The sequence below is a fragment of the Phaenicophaeus curvirostris genome, chromosome 3, assembly GCF_032191515.1.
Source record: "Phaenicophaeus curvirostris isolate KB17595 chromosome 3, BPBGC_Pcur_1.0, whole genome shotgun sequence".
NCBI classification, from domain to species: Eukaryota; Metazoa; Chordata; class Aves; order Cuculiformes; family Cuculidae; genus Phaenicophaeus; species Phaenicophaeus curvirostris.
Window position 1 is genome coordinate 23,657,306 of NC_091394.1, and position 16,043 is coordinate 23,673,348.

Below are 16,043 nucleotides of genomic sequence, written 5' to 3' on the forward strand. Positions count from 1 at the left end.
GACAGTACTCAAGGGAGTCTACCAGCAATGTTAATGATATTATATAAGTTCTGGAATATTAAATTATCATGAATAGCTACATCCTAGCAATTACTTTTTTCAATGACAAAAACTTATCTTCCCATTTCTAAGAATATCTTAAGAAGCAAAACCAGAAAACTCATACAGAAATATGTTAATACTTTGCATGTCAATAGTATGAATCTAACAGCATTCCTAAAAATCAAGTAGTTTTCAATACTACACACAAGGGATATGACCATGGAATCTAATTTACTTCTACAGACGTTATGATGTAACAACTGAAGATGTAAGATGAAGTGACCTGAAAACACTAGAATAACTCAAGCTTCGTCAGTGCATCATTTTGCTTTTCAGAAACTGTTCCTATGTTATCTTTGTTTCACTGTACTTGCATTAGTCTCCAAGTCACACCAAGCAATTTGTTCACCTGCTTGCTATTCAGCTTGTTGCCATCCTGAGGAGTACCTGTCACAAATTTCCTTATCATGTCCAGTCAACAAGAATCCACCTGAAGCATTGAAGTGCTTGCCAGTGAAACCATTACATCATACAAGGTTAAGTTCATATGGTCTACTTGTTGCAAGCAAGCCCCATAAGGCTTACCAGGCTGCAGTTAACTATATAAAAATTTGTCTCCACTACTTTAGTTTCAAGAATTAGTAATAAAGCTTTATAAATAATTATTTCTCTTAGTTGGCATGAATAACGTTTATATTTCTTTACTGGCACAGTGGATGTACGTATCACTGCTCATGTACTTCAGGCATATGAAAAGAAAATAAAGGTTTAATTTGCACGACTGTGAGGGCCTGGAGACTCAGTGCAGTATAATTACTACAGTTAAACAGAGATGTATACAAAACTCACAGTAAGCATTTTCCTCTTCACAATAATATAAACCTCTGGTTTATATTTATGTGTTTCTTTAGAGCCCAAAAATCTTGGAAAATTAACAAAATTGGAATATTTTGTCAAGATGAGTGCATATTTCTCAGTTCAACAAGCAAAAACCCCCAACTAAAACCCCAATCACTTCTTTAAAATCCAAGTTATCCTTAACTAACACTGGGAGTTTATTCATATCCTCAGGTATTCAGATAGGTTCTACTAAGAGCAGAAATGCTTCTACTGTTGGGAATACTAACAACTAAGGATGTTTACTGTAGGTTTGTTTTTACATTAACCAGGGATGGTTTTCTGGGGTTTCTCCTTTCTGTTTAAATAGTGTAGTGAAATGACACTGTGATACGAAGGTCTGGGCTCCACTGCCAATAAAGGCATGAATTCTTTTGATAAAAACACGAGAAATTATTTTCACTGAATGATGTTCTTATGTAACAAAAGTATTTGTCATGCAAAAAGCTCTACTAATCTTCTAGCAACCATGTGAAAAAAACAAAAGAAAGCTCACAGACCCAGAACTGCATGATTTGCCTTGCTCATCATAACTAATGAATAAATCTTGGTTGTTGGTTTGTTGGGGTTTTTTTTGACAGTAGAGTTCAATTAAGGTAAGGTCAGAAGCATATGCAATGCTTATCCATGACACTTCGAATACAGCCCTTTTCTGGAAGTCAGAAAGGAAAAATGAGGAGCTCCTAACAAGAGCCTTCCCAGAGGCCTTTTGTCATTTTTACCAGAAAACTGCCATTGCTGCATTTCAGAGTTCCTATCTACTTGCTCGGAAATGCAAAAAGCTATACATTCAAGCAACAAAGGAAACTTTAAGATTAAAAGTTAAGCACTTTATGCATTTACTTTTAACTCATGGCTTTTTTTTTTTTTTTAATCATCTAACTTATTTTAAGCAGTAATTCTAGAAATGTAGAATTAACTTTTGCTGGATGGGAACCTCTGCTCGAAGCAGGGACAATGAGATCAGGTTATTCAGGGACTAGTCCAGGAACATTTAGCATATCTTCAAGATGGAGATTGCACACCTAGCTGGGAAACCTCCTCCAATATTTGATTGCTCTCATTATATTTTTTTTTCTCATGCTTCAACTTGTGTCAATTGCATTTTGCTATAGTCTCACGCACCACTAAGAATCCATGTTCATCTTCCCTATCTTCCTCTCTCATTAAGCAACTGAAGGCAGCATTACTACTTCCCTGGAGTCTTATTTTCTTAGGACTAAACAAATCCAGCTCTCTCAACCTCTCCTCATAAATCATGTACTCCAGAACCTTGATCATCTCAGCAGATCCTCCTTGAGTTTGCTCCAGTACATCAAAGATTTCTGTCATGGACTGCTCAAACTGGACACAATATTCCTCATACATTCTCACAAGTGATTAATAGAGGGGAAAAATTACTATCCTCCACCTGCTGGCTACTTTCTTGATAACAGAATGCAGAATGCAAATGACTTTCTTTAGGTGGCTTTCTTAACCAGGACCTGCCAATGGTGTTTTCTGCAAAGATGCATTCAGTCCTGCTATCATCAAGCCTGTACTGTTGCATGGCAAATTATTCCAACCTAAATGCAAGACAGCATTTGGCTTTGTTGAATTCCACGAACTTTCTATCAGCTCAGATATCCTCGTTTTCAAGGTTCCTCTGCAACCCTCCTGAGAGTGCTGTCCACCTCATTTTCCAGGTCATTGATATAGACATGAAACTCTAGCTGCAATCCTTGAGGGACATCGTTAGTCACTGGATCCCAACAGCGCCACTGATCATAACCCTCTGATCTTTGCAGTACAGTTTTCACCTTATAGTCAACTTTTTAGTCAGTATCTCAACAAATCTAGCTATAGGAACAATATAGGAGACATCATTGAAAGCATTGCTAAAATCAAGATAAAGAGCCTCTATTCCCATTGCCTTTGGAGCCATCCATCATGGATGACAGTTAAGTTGGTGAGCTATGATTTGCACTTAGTAAACCTATGCCAGTTGCTCCCAGTCACTTTCTTGTTACACATGAGTTCTAGACACCAAAACTTTCTCAGGAAGTGAGGTTAGGCTGACCAACCCCATCTTACCCTGCATCCTTCTTTAAGATGGGTGTGTACTTTTCTTTAGTCATGATCTTCCCTGATCACCATAACCTTTCAAAGACAAGAGAAAGCACCCTCATTGCAACACTGGTCAACTCCCTCAGCACCCTCAGTAGGATACAGCCTACTTTGTCCCGCAGACTTGGATATGTTCAATTGGCTTAAGAATTCCCTAGCTCTGTCCACCCCTGCTGCAGGTAATACCTGACACCCCAGTATCCGCTAGTAGGCTCAGGAGCCTAGGAGGTCTAAAAACAGACCTCAGTAGCAAAAAGAAAGACCAAAAAAAGGCACTGGAGATCATGGACTTTTCCATGTCCTTTGTCCTCTGCTCAGCTGAGTAGTGGGCAGTTTCCCTCAGCTGCCTTTTGGTCTACTGTATTTTCAAAACGACTTCTTGTTTATTTTACAGTCCTTGACTCAAGTGAGCTCTGGATTTCCTAGCCTCACTTTTATACACTTGGGCAATGTCCCTGTAGGAAGCAACTAGGAAGCCCATCCCAGTTTCCACCTTCAGTGTACTTCCTGGTTTTGCTTACCTTCACTTAAAATTGTCCCGTTCATCCATGCCAGTCATCTACGATATCTTTGTGGCTTCCTGCACACTGGCATAGCACACTCTTAACTTTGATGAGGTTGTCCTTGAAAGACAACCTGCTACCTTAGGCCCTTTTGTCCTCTAGTGCAGACTCCTATGAAGATTTCTGAACAAGCCAAAGTTTGTTCTCCACAAGTTCAGGTTTATGATTCTATTTGTCTTGTTCACTTTTCTCAGAACTGTAAACTTTACAGTCTCATGGTCACTGCAATTAAGTCCACCACTGACCTTCACACCGTTACAGAATCACAGAATCACAGAATAACCAGGTTGGAAGAGACCCACCGGATCATCGAGTCCAACCATTCCCATCAAAGCCACTTCTTTCTTACTTGTGAATTACAGGACTGCAGAGCAATCCCTTACTGCCTTCTAGAGGGGCGGGCCCTTATTGGCTCATTGATCACCTACGTCAGGAAATTGTCTTCAACACACGACAGGTATCTCTTGGTTCGCTTGCACTCTGCCATGCTATGTTGCCCTTCCAGTAGATACTAATTTTTTTTTTAAATCTTCCATGATTTAACCGTTATGAAACTTCACCTACGTCATCCCTTTGATCGTGTAGTTTGTAGCAGATGTCTACCACTATCTTACTCAGTTTGATGCTCTCTCCTATGATTGTCACCAACAGCTCTTTACTGGCTTGTCACCCACACCAAAGAAAAGCTTTGTGCATTTAAGTCACTCCTTTTACCAGAACGTTACAGTCACTTTTGTCTGTGACCACTAACACATACTGGATCAGTACTCATTCTTTATGGAGAGAACTATTTCTGCCTAATTAACTTCTATGCACCTCAAAGAGTGTTCTAGCTTCCAGTTAAAAAAATCAAGTAGTTGATTTTAATCCAAAAGGTCTATTGGTACAACAACCTCAGGGTTTGTTTTGAGATCCACAGATCAAATACCCCATGTAATCACATATTATTATTTTCTTTTCTCTTTCAGTGGACAAAAAAAAAAATCCCAGTTTAAAGCATATTCCACATAAAATGCGACAGCTAACATTTTATTCACAGATATAATAGAGTTGCGTACAAGTGACACGTTTATGTCTGCTTCTATATATAATGTAAAGATCTCTGCTTTGAAGAATGTTTCATTTCATCTGAACTAGTTTACTAAATCCTACCAGGTATATCACTCATTTGAATGATCTGGCTTTTAAAAATTTATTATACTACTTTATTTTCATTTATTCACTCACTCGCTTTGAGTGGCATGCACATGGTCTGCTACAGAAATGGAAAAAAAATAGCTTTTATTTTTATTTGGTTTGCAGTTTTCTTTGGCTTTTAAGGAAAGTATTTTTGAATTTATATACGATTAGGAAGACTGCTTTGGATTGCTACCATTTAAGGAAAGAAAGAAAGAAGAATCCGGTCAGTAATAAATAAATGCACCACTGTATGTTCATACTGTCACAGACACTTCATATGTAGATATGTAGATATCATTCTTCTGATATCATTCATGAGAAGTTTGTATAGATATAATTCTTTCCAACTTCTCTTTTTTCATTTTGCACATTAACTAAAAATTACTGATGTCTTTCATCACAAAAATATGGCTTATCAACTTTTGTTTTGGTGCCTCACATTCTAGTGATTCTCACAGAAGCTTAATACTGATAAACCAAAGCACTAAATTATCAGAGGTCAGTTGAGGGGGTGGGGATAAAGTTTAAAAAATTTATATAGTGAATTTTGACTTCTTTTAATTTGCTTTCTGAGTCTGGAGGGTATAGGGGGATAATGTTTTAAATCTTTCTTACATGCCAAAAGAAGCAGAATCTTGATGATTTTCTTTCTAAATTAAAACTGGAATTCTAAAATAAATTTCTTGGTTCCAGAAACTGCAGCTTAAGAAAGCCCAAATAAAATGAAAAAAGGCATTGATGGAGTTCTGCTCTCTCACACACTTTCAGAAGAGGCTGACTAGCCTGCAGGCCAAATGATCCTTCCAAAAAAAGTCTTCTAAAATAATAGCAAGAAGAACTGAGTGACAGTATAGGAAAAAGGCTGTGAAAGAGGGAAAAAAGCTTGTAAGTATATGAACACATCAGGATTGCCCCACACTTAATTTGCTCTTTATTCCTCAGTGCAGCTGGACAACACAGTTTCTGCCTTTGATATTCATTTGTATTCTGCCTTGGAAAACCAAGACCCCCTCCATATGTATTATTCCCATACAAAATACTGGTCTTTGCAACTGGAGTGAAGATAATGAGTGTAGCTGGTCTTTTAACTGCAATCAAAATGCATATTTAAAGCAGAAAAGACTACTCTGAATTCTAAATACTTAACGTGAACTGCATGGAGATCCTCTCTGAGAATCTCCGGTACCTTCAGCTGCATTGTTAGTGGATGAGAAGGATGAAAATCACAACTGAGGAAGCTAGATTGTTTCAGTGGAAAGTGTGAACTAGGAAGAGAAGGATCACTGCAGGTAAAGCTGGTACTGTAGACAAGAAGAAAAGAAAACTGCTTTTTCATGTTCATCAGTGCCCTCTTTTTTTGGGGTCACCTGCCCTGTTCGCCGTTTTTCACACCTTTTACTTACAATATCCCACCGACTCAAGGATTTCCTTCACTTCCACAGAAACAAATACAAACAATGGCCTTTCTGCATACCAATGCTTCGTTACTTGGGTGATAATCATAAAGCATTATCACTTCTACAGACAGACACTGTCTAGAAAACCATGTAGTTAACTTCCAGAAAATGAAGTTTCTTAGAGGAAACTTAGCTGAAAAGTTGGAAAATTGGTTCTGGTTTAGCTTAAACCAGAACACTGCTGCTGTGAAATAAGATTATTATAGAAATATCTTTAAAAGTGATGCTACAGATGGAAAAGAGGTGGGGGGTTGGCTAATTTGGACAAAGGAAAGTATCCTCTGTGTGCAATAATATTTCACAAAATATAAACACAAATATAAACAACTGTATTAGTTTGACTTAATGCCCATTACTTAAATGAGATGAAAGAGTCCTTCAGATGTGGCTGTATAGAAGAGAACATTAGGTCAGACTAAAACTGGAATCTCTCTACAAACAACAGCACCTGTCTCCCTGTTGTATGAACACACAGTTGTGGAAGATGTGGAAATGAGAATAGGTCATAAGAGAAGGAAACAGAGTACATTTTTAATAAGCCAATGATTTACATAAAAATATACATGAGTTTCTATCTATGTCAGCGTATGTATGATCTATTCTACATCAATTTTAATCAGGTTTGGGTTTCCAACTCTATTTATATACCTGCAGGTAGCATTCTTTTCTATGCTATAGAATATTATTCTCAATAGTTTTCTTCTAATTCTTCCTTTTGGATAGAACAGACCACTCTGTGTCTGGGTTGTATGGCTCACTTATTGGATAAGAAAGGCAGTTAGATTTCATAACAAAATGAAATTACATTACAAAATACACTTTTTCGAGTTAATTTCAGTAACTCCTAAAGAGGTTCAGTTGGGACTGCAGCAGTGTGTTTGATCTGCAGTGAATGACATTTGGCTCTGAAGATATCCTGCTGCAGTTTTCACATCAGAAGATACAGGAAAAGGAAGGTTTCTTCTGCTTCTTCCAGGGGCTGAGTCTTAAAATGATGTGGTTCCTTCCACCAGAACCTAAAAACCCACATTTCGTTGCTCATTTCAGGAAGCTGTATGAGCAGCACAAAGCCTTCACCAGCTTCAGCAATGAGCCTTCCTATAAGGGCGTATGAGTCCTTAGTACAAAGGCAGTATGGCACAACACAGACTGAGATACAGGAAAAAAGGCTCATACTTAGAGCAGGAAAGTCTTTTCCTGAACACTGATGTTTTTAACTTCCTCTCCATAAACAGAAAACAATTACAGCTGTTTTATCTTTGGTTTGAAAACGTAAAAGCTTTTAAAATACTCTCTACTATTACTGTAAGTTCAATTTTTATTTTTTTTTAGCGAAATAAAACCTCGGCACCCTTTTTATTCAAGTCTAAATCAAAGTTCAGCACAAAAGGTCTTCCTTTTCCTCAGGCCATTCAAACAAACCCTTCATGTGTGAAATGTAAATGAAGTAAACAAATTCCAGTATAGGCTCAGTCATTATCTGACACTCTCCTTACTAAAAAGGGATCAGTCTTAACCACTTCCTACAATAACATCTCTGATTACTTTCTCTGGTGAAGAGTTTGGGGGTTTTGTTTGCTTTGCTTCTTTAAATATGTAATCTGAAATAAAATAAGATCATCACACAGGAAGCAGATTTAAATAATCCTTGGCTTTCACTGTATACAAATACCGTGGTAGAGTTTGTCTACAGTCATGCAAACAGTACCATAGGAAGAAGGGATAAAATGGTAATAAATAAGGGTCTGTGAAAGCCAGGCTACTACACAACAACAGAAAGCCTCTTCATGCCTCAATATTATCATTGTTTCCACGGTGTTTGAATACAAGTGTGAAACTGCAGGCTCTGGGCAATCAATTAAGTCAAAACAGGGCAGATATAATTCCTGTGGTGGCCCTGTCAAAAGAGACAAGCATCTTTCTACTGAAGAGGAAGAGCAATAACAAAGACACTGAAGTAACAGCTGGAGTTTTTATGGCTATAATGCAAGGGAAAAAAGTCCTTTTGGGACAGTTAGTTTAAAGGGTATGTGTATGCTTAAGCATTGTGATTAGTATGATTTAGGAAGCATCATCTGTCATCATTTTTGCACACCCTGAGAACTCTCAAGGCACTGAAGATGTTTCTATGAATATTAAAACAAACAAGAACATGTTACAAAAAGAGAAAAACTGAATTAATTTGAATTTTATGAGTTGATGGAGAAAACCAGGAGTAAATGCATGTCACATTGTAATCAGTTTGATTTGTGTGACTGATTTCAGTAACATTAGGTTTACATCCCTGATTCCTGCAAGGTTTGTTGGTTTTGTTTGTTTCTTTCCCTCTCAAACAAGTTCTGAAGAAATAGCTCACAGCTTTTTAATAAATGGAGCAGAAAACACATATCAGAATGAAACATATGACTTAGTTCATAAACTCTTTGATTCATCAAAGAAAAAAGGTATGCAGTTAAGAAGGATTTCCACCCTCATGTCAGTGTACTGTCAAAGAAAATTCTCCTAGGAAACTCAGAAAATAATCACTGCATATAGCTGTGGAAGACCTACAAATTTTCTTGTTCAGAGTCAGTTTTTGAGCTTTTGCACTAGCAAAACATGCCCACCTCCCAGGGGGACTGAGGAGGGTGTAGGGATGAGAGGGAAAGAGGGAAAACAAGGGTAAGCCCCCTTATTTGCAAAGATTTCCGTGTGACATGTGGTCCCTGTAGATTCTAGGTTAAAGGTAGCTGTGCCTGTGATGCCAGGAATCATGGCTGACTGTCCAGATGTCCCAGCAATTTTGAAAATTGCTCTTAGTGGATAGATAAAAGGGAGCCATTCTACAAGTAAAACTCAAAACCCACTCCAACCAAATGCTGTCTCCCTACTATACAAGAAGGCCTCCTGCCTAGATATTTCTCTTCTAAAATACATCCTGCAACTGCTTGTTCACACTACAGCTCATTTCAAAAAAGAAAAAATGCTTAATCAAGCTAATACTAATGAGATCAGAGCACTTGCATGTAACTAAGCTGAGCAGATGGAATTTCAGTTCTTGGCTGAAGATGACATTTGAATTCAACTATCCTGTGATCTGAAATTGCAAAGAATGTAACCTAAAATATAACTGTCCAGTACACATACAGTATATAACAATAATTTCAGATTTTTTTTAATCGTATTTTACCTTTTCTTTCACTCTTATTTGACTTGCAATAATTCTGATTTAATTTTTAATTCAAAGGTCATACAAAATCCAGAAGCCCGAAACACTGTGTTCCAACTATAAAATAAAGAACATACATACTTCACAAACAAATAAATAATCTTTTCAGTTTTCATAAACACTCCTTCAACTGTCTCATTCCTCACTTAAACATTAAGACTATTTTGAAATTAAAGAATATGGTTACATAGAAGAAAGGAAAAAAAACTAGTTAGGGATGCACATGCTTATATCATAGTCTCAAATCTGTGTTATCTTTACAGTATGTTGATATTTACAAGATTTTCTAACAATGAAAGAAAAATATTTTTAGCATTGACTGTTATGGAGACAGTTTAAGACAATTTGTCTTCCACACCTGGGAAGTTCTGCATAATTAAGAGATTTGGCTGGGATTCTGAATTTTCTCACCTTAACATAGAGAGGTTTTGTAATTGTCATGCATTCATATGGAATATCACAAACCTGAATTTTGCTTTATTTAAAAAATCTAGTATTTTTAAGGCTATTATACTAATAATGAGATAATCAAGTATTTTTTAAGGCTATTATACTAATAATGAGATAATTTTTTTCCATTGTATAATTCAGGATGTTGAGAAGAAACAGCTCAAATTGAAGAGTCATTGCCAAAGAGTAAATTCAAGAGCCAGACCCTGTGCTTTTTGCCAAGAATGAGAGTAACTCCCAACATCTTCAAAAGAAAATTACTTCAGAGAACTAGATCAAGGTCACAAAGCTCTTGCCATTTTCTACTCACATGGCCATTGGCAGAAATATATATGTTGCTACAGCTGAATCAGGTTAGAAGTTTTTGTTGTAGAATTCTAAAATTCCATAGGAAATTGCTGTTGACTACTATCTATATCAGAAAAACAAACATGCTATTTAGTTTTTTTGAAAATATTGTTTCAAAATATTTGAAAGTGTATTTTAATAATCATATTGTAAAAAAAGAATCAGTGATTTGATAATTTCAATTATTTGAAACTCCATTTTCCAGAAGTTTTAATTTTATCCCAAAACAGTCTTCTCTCAAGCTTTGAGCATCAGAAGTTAGAAGAAAAAAATAATACAAGCTTTGATACTAGATTTGAAAATGAGGGGTACAAAATATAATAAAACCGAGAAATTAGCAATATTAAATAACAACAAAAAAGCTATCTAACATTCTACAAGGTTCAAACCTACTATGCAGGTGAAACTCTTCCTCATTGAGGTCTTATAATACCTATTAGTACTTTTGTCACAGACAAGCAGCAACTTTATATTTATTTATTCACTAATGCTTGGTAAGGTGCATTATTCTTTGAAACAGCTGCATTCTGTTAGATGACTGGAAGGCAGAGAAGTGAACAAAAGCAATATAATAAAAGAGGGTGGGAAATATATACTCCACTGTAGAAAAAGTTATTGCTGCAAAGTAAAGTTCCCATTATTAAGAAAGAAAGAATTAAAGGGGAAAAAAAGACAATTTACCCAGTTGTAACTTTGTCTAAACTTCAGAAGAGATGCAAAGCTAGACACTTGTGTAACTCTTCCCAAATAAATATATGAATAAAAAGTAATAGCAAGCCTTTGTGAGTAGCTGATGAACTTGAAAATTAAGCTAAAGCACTCCTTGTACTTTACTCCCCTTGTTCTGTAATGTTTGGTACCATGTTTGGTGCAATCCAGGGCCAAGAACATGAACTTTCACTTGAATATTCTTTTCTCTCACCTTCAGAATCAAGAATAACTTCCCATAAAAGTAGGAACAATAATAACAGTAGAAAACATGTTCGGGAAATGAACAAAAAGTATTTATTTTGAAACACAAGTGTAATAACTTGCATGTTTTTATGTTCATAGCTAGCATTTAGAATATCAGAATTTCTCTCACATTTTTCTCCTAAATGGGCATTATTGAATTTGACCTTACTTTCAAGTTAAGCTTCATGAGTTTCAACTGCCTGTTTTGAAGACAACATACTGCAGTCAGATGTTTGTTTTGATTGGTTGCTATGGAAATTAAGTAAAAGTTTAATTCCATAGCACTTTCTATTTGTTCTCTTCTTTCTGCTTTAAGAAGTAAAAATGGGTTATCACAATCATTCTGCAAACTATTTTTCTTTCAGATGGGTACAGGAGGTGACTGACAGAGAAAGCTTTCCTATTTCCTTTTTTCAGCATGTCTCATCAACTTATCTTGGACAACGCATGTCAAGGACCACTCAACTCTATTTGTCAGAATACTAATTACCCTTACATCTCATATATAAAATCAAACCAGTCTAATATTTACACACATCCTCCGATCATGTTCACTTCCTAAATCAGAAGTTTCTATTTACTTCTTTTTTCTTACCCATTAAAAAGTCAAAGTAGCTCTCACCAATTTATAGTGTGCAGGTACAAATCTAACATACATTTCCTACTTCCCATAAAGTACTAGTCAATCAGATCAAGTCTATCTATCAATTCTTTAATAATGGCAAAGAGAAAAAACTGACAGCTTTATAATGGTTTCAAATGATGGAAAGGGAAAAAAAAGAACTGTCCAAGAATTGCATAAATTACTTTGGTTTCTGAAGAACAAGCATCAGCTTCCTAAGAGCTATGATGGTTACAGACACACAAATGACTTACTGACCAGGGGAAGAATTTGTTGAAAATCCCTATGCTGTAACATAGAGCAGTCCATTGTAAATGTATACCATGGTTAATGTACAGGGTACATGAGATGGTAGTTTAAATAACAGGAGCCTTGTGAGGCATCAAATTCAATATTGTAAGCTCAATAAAGTATTTCAAAAGCAGATTCAAATAAACAAAATATTGTTTCATGAAAGCTGAATATCATTCTGAAATAAGAAGTGTGACCAGGAGACTGAGGGAGGTGATTCTCTGTCTCTACTCTGCTCTCTCCTCTCTCCTCACCTGGAGTACTGCACTCAGTTCCGGAGTCCTCAGCACAGGAAGGAAATGGATCTGTTAGAGCGAGTTCACAGAAGGGCCACAAAGATGATCAGAGGGCTGGAGCACCTCCTAAACACAGACAAGTTGAGAGAGTTGGGATTGTTTAGCCTGGAGAAGAGGAGACTTCATAGCAGCCTTCTAGTCTTTAAAGAGTGCCTACAGAGAGAGAGCTTTTCATCAGAGATTATAGTGATAGGATGAGAGGTAACAGTTTTAAGCTGAAAGATGGGAGATTTAGACTAGATATTAGGAAGAAATTTTCTTACTGTGAGGGTGGTGAGGCACTGAAACAAGTTGCCCAGAGAAGCTGTGGATGCCCCATCCATAGAGGTGTTCAAGGTCAGGTTTTATGAGGCTTTGAGCAACCTGACCTAGTAGAAGATGCCCCTGCCTATGGCAGGTTGGGTTGGGTAGGATATCTTTATGGTCTCTTCCAACCTGAACCATTTTACGATTCTGTGATTGAGACATCTCTGTCTCTCACACACACACAAATCCCAAACAGGCTATAATGCCATTTTGTTCATATCTATATATTTTATATGTATATGTGAAAAGCTCAGTCATCAAAACTTTTGTTTCAGAGACTTTAACAAAGCAAACCTAAAACATAATAGAATAGTATGTATAATAGAATACATAGATTAAAAGCATGACAAGCATATTTTACCTATATTATTTTCAAATGCCTTAAATGCATTTCCTAAACACAGCAGCAGAGTGATAATATAATATTCATAATTATGTTTCACTCTTGGGCACAATTTTAGCCTATTGAGAATGAAACTCCCTTTTTATGGACAAACCTGAGGAACTCTGAACTGCAGAGGTATAGTATAAGCTTTCAGTTATGCTTGAAACTGAGATTTGAACTAACTTTCCGAGGACAACTCTGAGGAATTTGTCGCTTGTCCCTGAAGTGCTGTTGCTGCCCTAGGAGCAGGAGTATAAGGCAAGACTGAATGATTTGTCTACTGAGTTCAAAACCCCTTCTATGGCAGAATACATTTTATCTTATTTATTTGTGCAATCTCTGACTTCGCAGCCCTGGAGTATCTTTTGGAACAAGGAATTGAACGTGAAATTCATAGGGCCTCAACTTATTAAAGCATACTTCCCCTCATCAAGCAGGCTAAAAAAGAACATGGAGTGAAAAAGCACATGCTTCCTTCTCCACTCAACGTATCAGCGAGTAACTGTATAGGGAACAGCAAAGAAAATAGGCTGAATTATTATTTGAGCTGGAATAAATTACTTGCTCCATATAGCAAAAGAAGGGCAGATGCTCTTTTTAGAGCACAGCAGTGTGCACTGGTGTAAGCTTAATAAGTCAATCAGACTTTACTGAGATAGATTGAAGATTTCAGTTGTAATGTACCTGCTACCAAGAAATCTGTTTATCTTCTATTCTCCAAATACTTGCATCACATTTGTCAAGGCTATTTAAATTTAAATCAACTCTTCAGGAACCAGAACCACAACCAGCAAAAATCTATAAATATATGGGCAGCAATAGAGTTACACAGCTACCAGCCCAGTATTTGTATATCAAAGTAATAATAAAAAGCTTAAAAATGGATTTGAGCAAACTACTGTTGCTACTTCTTTAGCAAGAAGAAAAATGTGGCGCAATATAGAGATTTGCTGAACAAATAAACCTGTGGAAAACCAACGTACTGAAGTGAGCCTGATAGAAAATGAATATAATCTGCCCAATGCTTTCTATATAAAACTCATTGTTCCCTCTATAGCAGATGGTACCAATTGCAGAGGCTATTCCATCTTTTACAGTGCAGTAAGCTCTTAATTTATAACAAGTAGCATTAACAACAAGCAAGAGGCAAAATTTTGAACTACGGTGTCTTTATCTAACTATTTATCTCACAGAAAAAGCTGAAAAATTTCACTGATTATATTCTGAAAAAAAACCCAAAACTCTGCTTGCAAAATGGTTGAGCAAGGGATTTGGGGCTTTTGGTTGTTGGTAAAGGTCAAGAGGAGTCAGCAATGTGTGCTGGCAGCCAAAAAGGCCGGCTGTGGGCTGGAGTGCATTAAACACATTATAGCTAACCAGATGAAAGCAGTGATTGGATATTAGGAAAAACTCTTTTACTGAAAGAGTGATCAAGCATTGGAATAGGCTGCTCAGAGAAGTGGTGGAGTCACCATTCCTGGAGGCGTTCAATAAAACTTGTAGACATGGCACTTCAGGACATGGTTTAGTAGGCATGGTAGTATTGGGCTGACAGTTGGGCTTGATGATCTTAGAGGTCTTTTCCAACATTAATGATTCAACGATTCTATGACTGTCCCACTATGCTCAGCATTGGTGCAGCTTTATCTCAAGTACTGTGTGCAGTTTTGGGCTCCACAGTACAAGAAGGTTATAAAAATACAGAATGTATCCAAAGGAAGACAACTAATATGGCGAAAGGCCTAGAGGGCGTGACTTATAAGGAGCAGCTGACGATACCAGCTTCAGCTTAGAGGACAGTAAGGAGTGCCCTCATTTCTGCCTACAATTTCCTCCTGAGTGAACAGAGAGGGAAGTGCTGATCTCTTCTTTCTGGTGTCCAGTGACAGGATGTGAGGGAATGGCTTAATGCTGCACTGGCAGAAGTTCAGATTGGATGTTCACTGAGAGGGTGGTCAAGCACTGAAACAAGCTCCCTAGGGAAGCAGTCATGTCCCAGGACTCTCAGTATTCAAGAAGTTTTTGGACAAAGTTCTTAGATATATGATATAACTCTATGATTCTGTGAAGTGTAATGGCTTCAAAAACTTAGACTTCCTTTTCTAAAATGCATCATGCCACAGAATCATGGAACATCCCGAGTTGAAAGGGACCCACAAAGATCATCAGTCCAACTCCTGACCCTGCACAGGACAGCCACGACATTCCCACTATGTGCCTGACAGTGTTGTCCAAATGCTCCTGGAATACTTCCAGACTTGGTGCCATTAGTGTTTCCCTGGGGAGCCTGTTCCGGTGCTCCACTACCCTCGGGTTGAGTTGTTTATGTAGTTGATAAAAAAAAAAAATGTTCTCAAGACCTTAGACTGTTGGAGTTTGGGGTTTTAGGTTTTTTGGGTTTTTTTTTTTTTCATATACATTTTTACTAAATGCTTTTGAAAAAGGTATTATTTCATCTAAGTAGGAAGAAAGATATTTTCATGTGGCAATAACTTTCTGTTACAAAGAAATACAAAACTACTTTCACGTTTCACAAACAGAAGCTTTTTCATACCAAGCAGTAGCTGTGCAAAAATTGTTGAAGAGGTTATTAAGAAATATACTTTAAATTATGGCATATAGCATATCCTAAATCCAGGCTGAAAAAAAGAGGACTTTAGCTTTTAATATATTTTAAGTCCATTTTACAATCCAGGGCCAAAAATAAAAGTTTGTAATTTTGATTTTGTTTAGGCACTCAGACAGAATATGGAAAACAACAGGACAAATTAAATCTTAAGAATTATATTAATTTTTATGCATGTTTGTTCAAGTTGTGTCCATCTAGTTATAAAGGCATAGTTGTATTATCAGTAGCTTTGCAAAAATAAATATTTCAGTGTTGAATGCATAATTCATTGCTATTTCAGGTACTAAGAAACATTGCAATACTGAAATAT

At 36.8% G+C, this 16,043-nt stretch overlaps 1 long non-coding RNA gene across 1 annotated transcript in view; it reads right to left on the reverse strand.

Moving 5' to 3' along the window:
• The window catches only part of LOC138718852 (uncharacterized), a 131,675-nt gene that overhangs the window by 18,908 nt on the left and 96,724 nt on the right, over nucleotides 1-16,043 (reverse strand). The window lies entirely within an intron of this gene.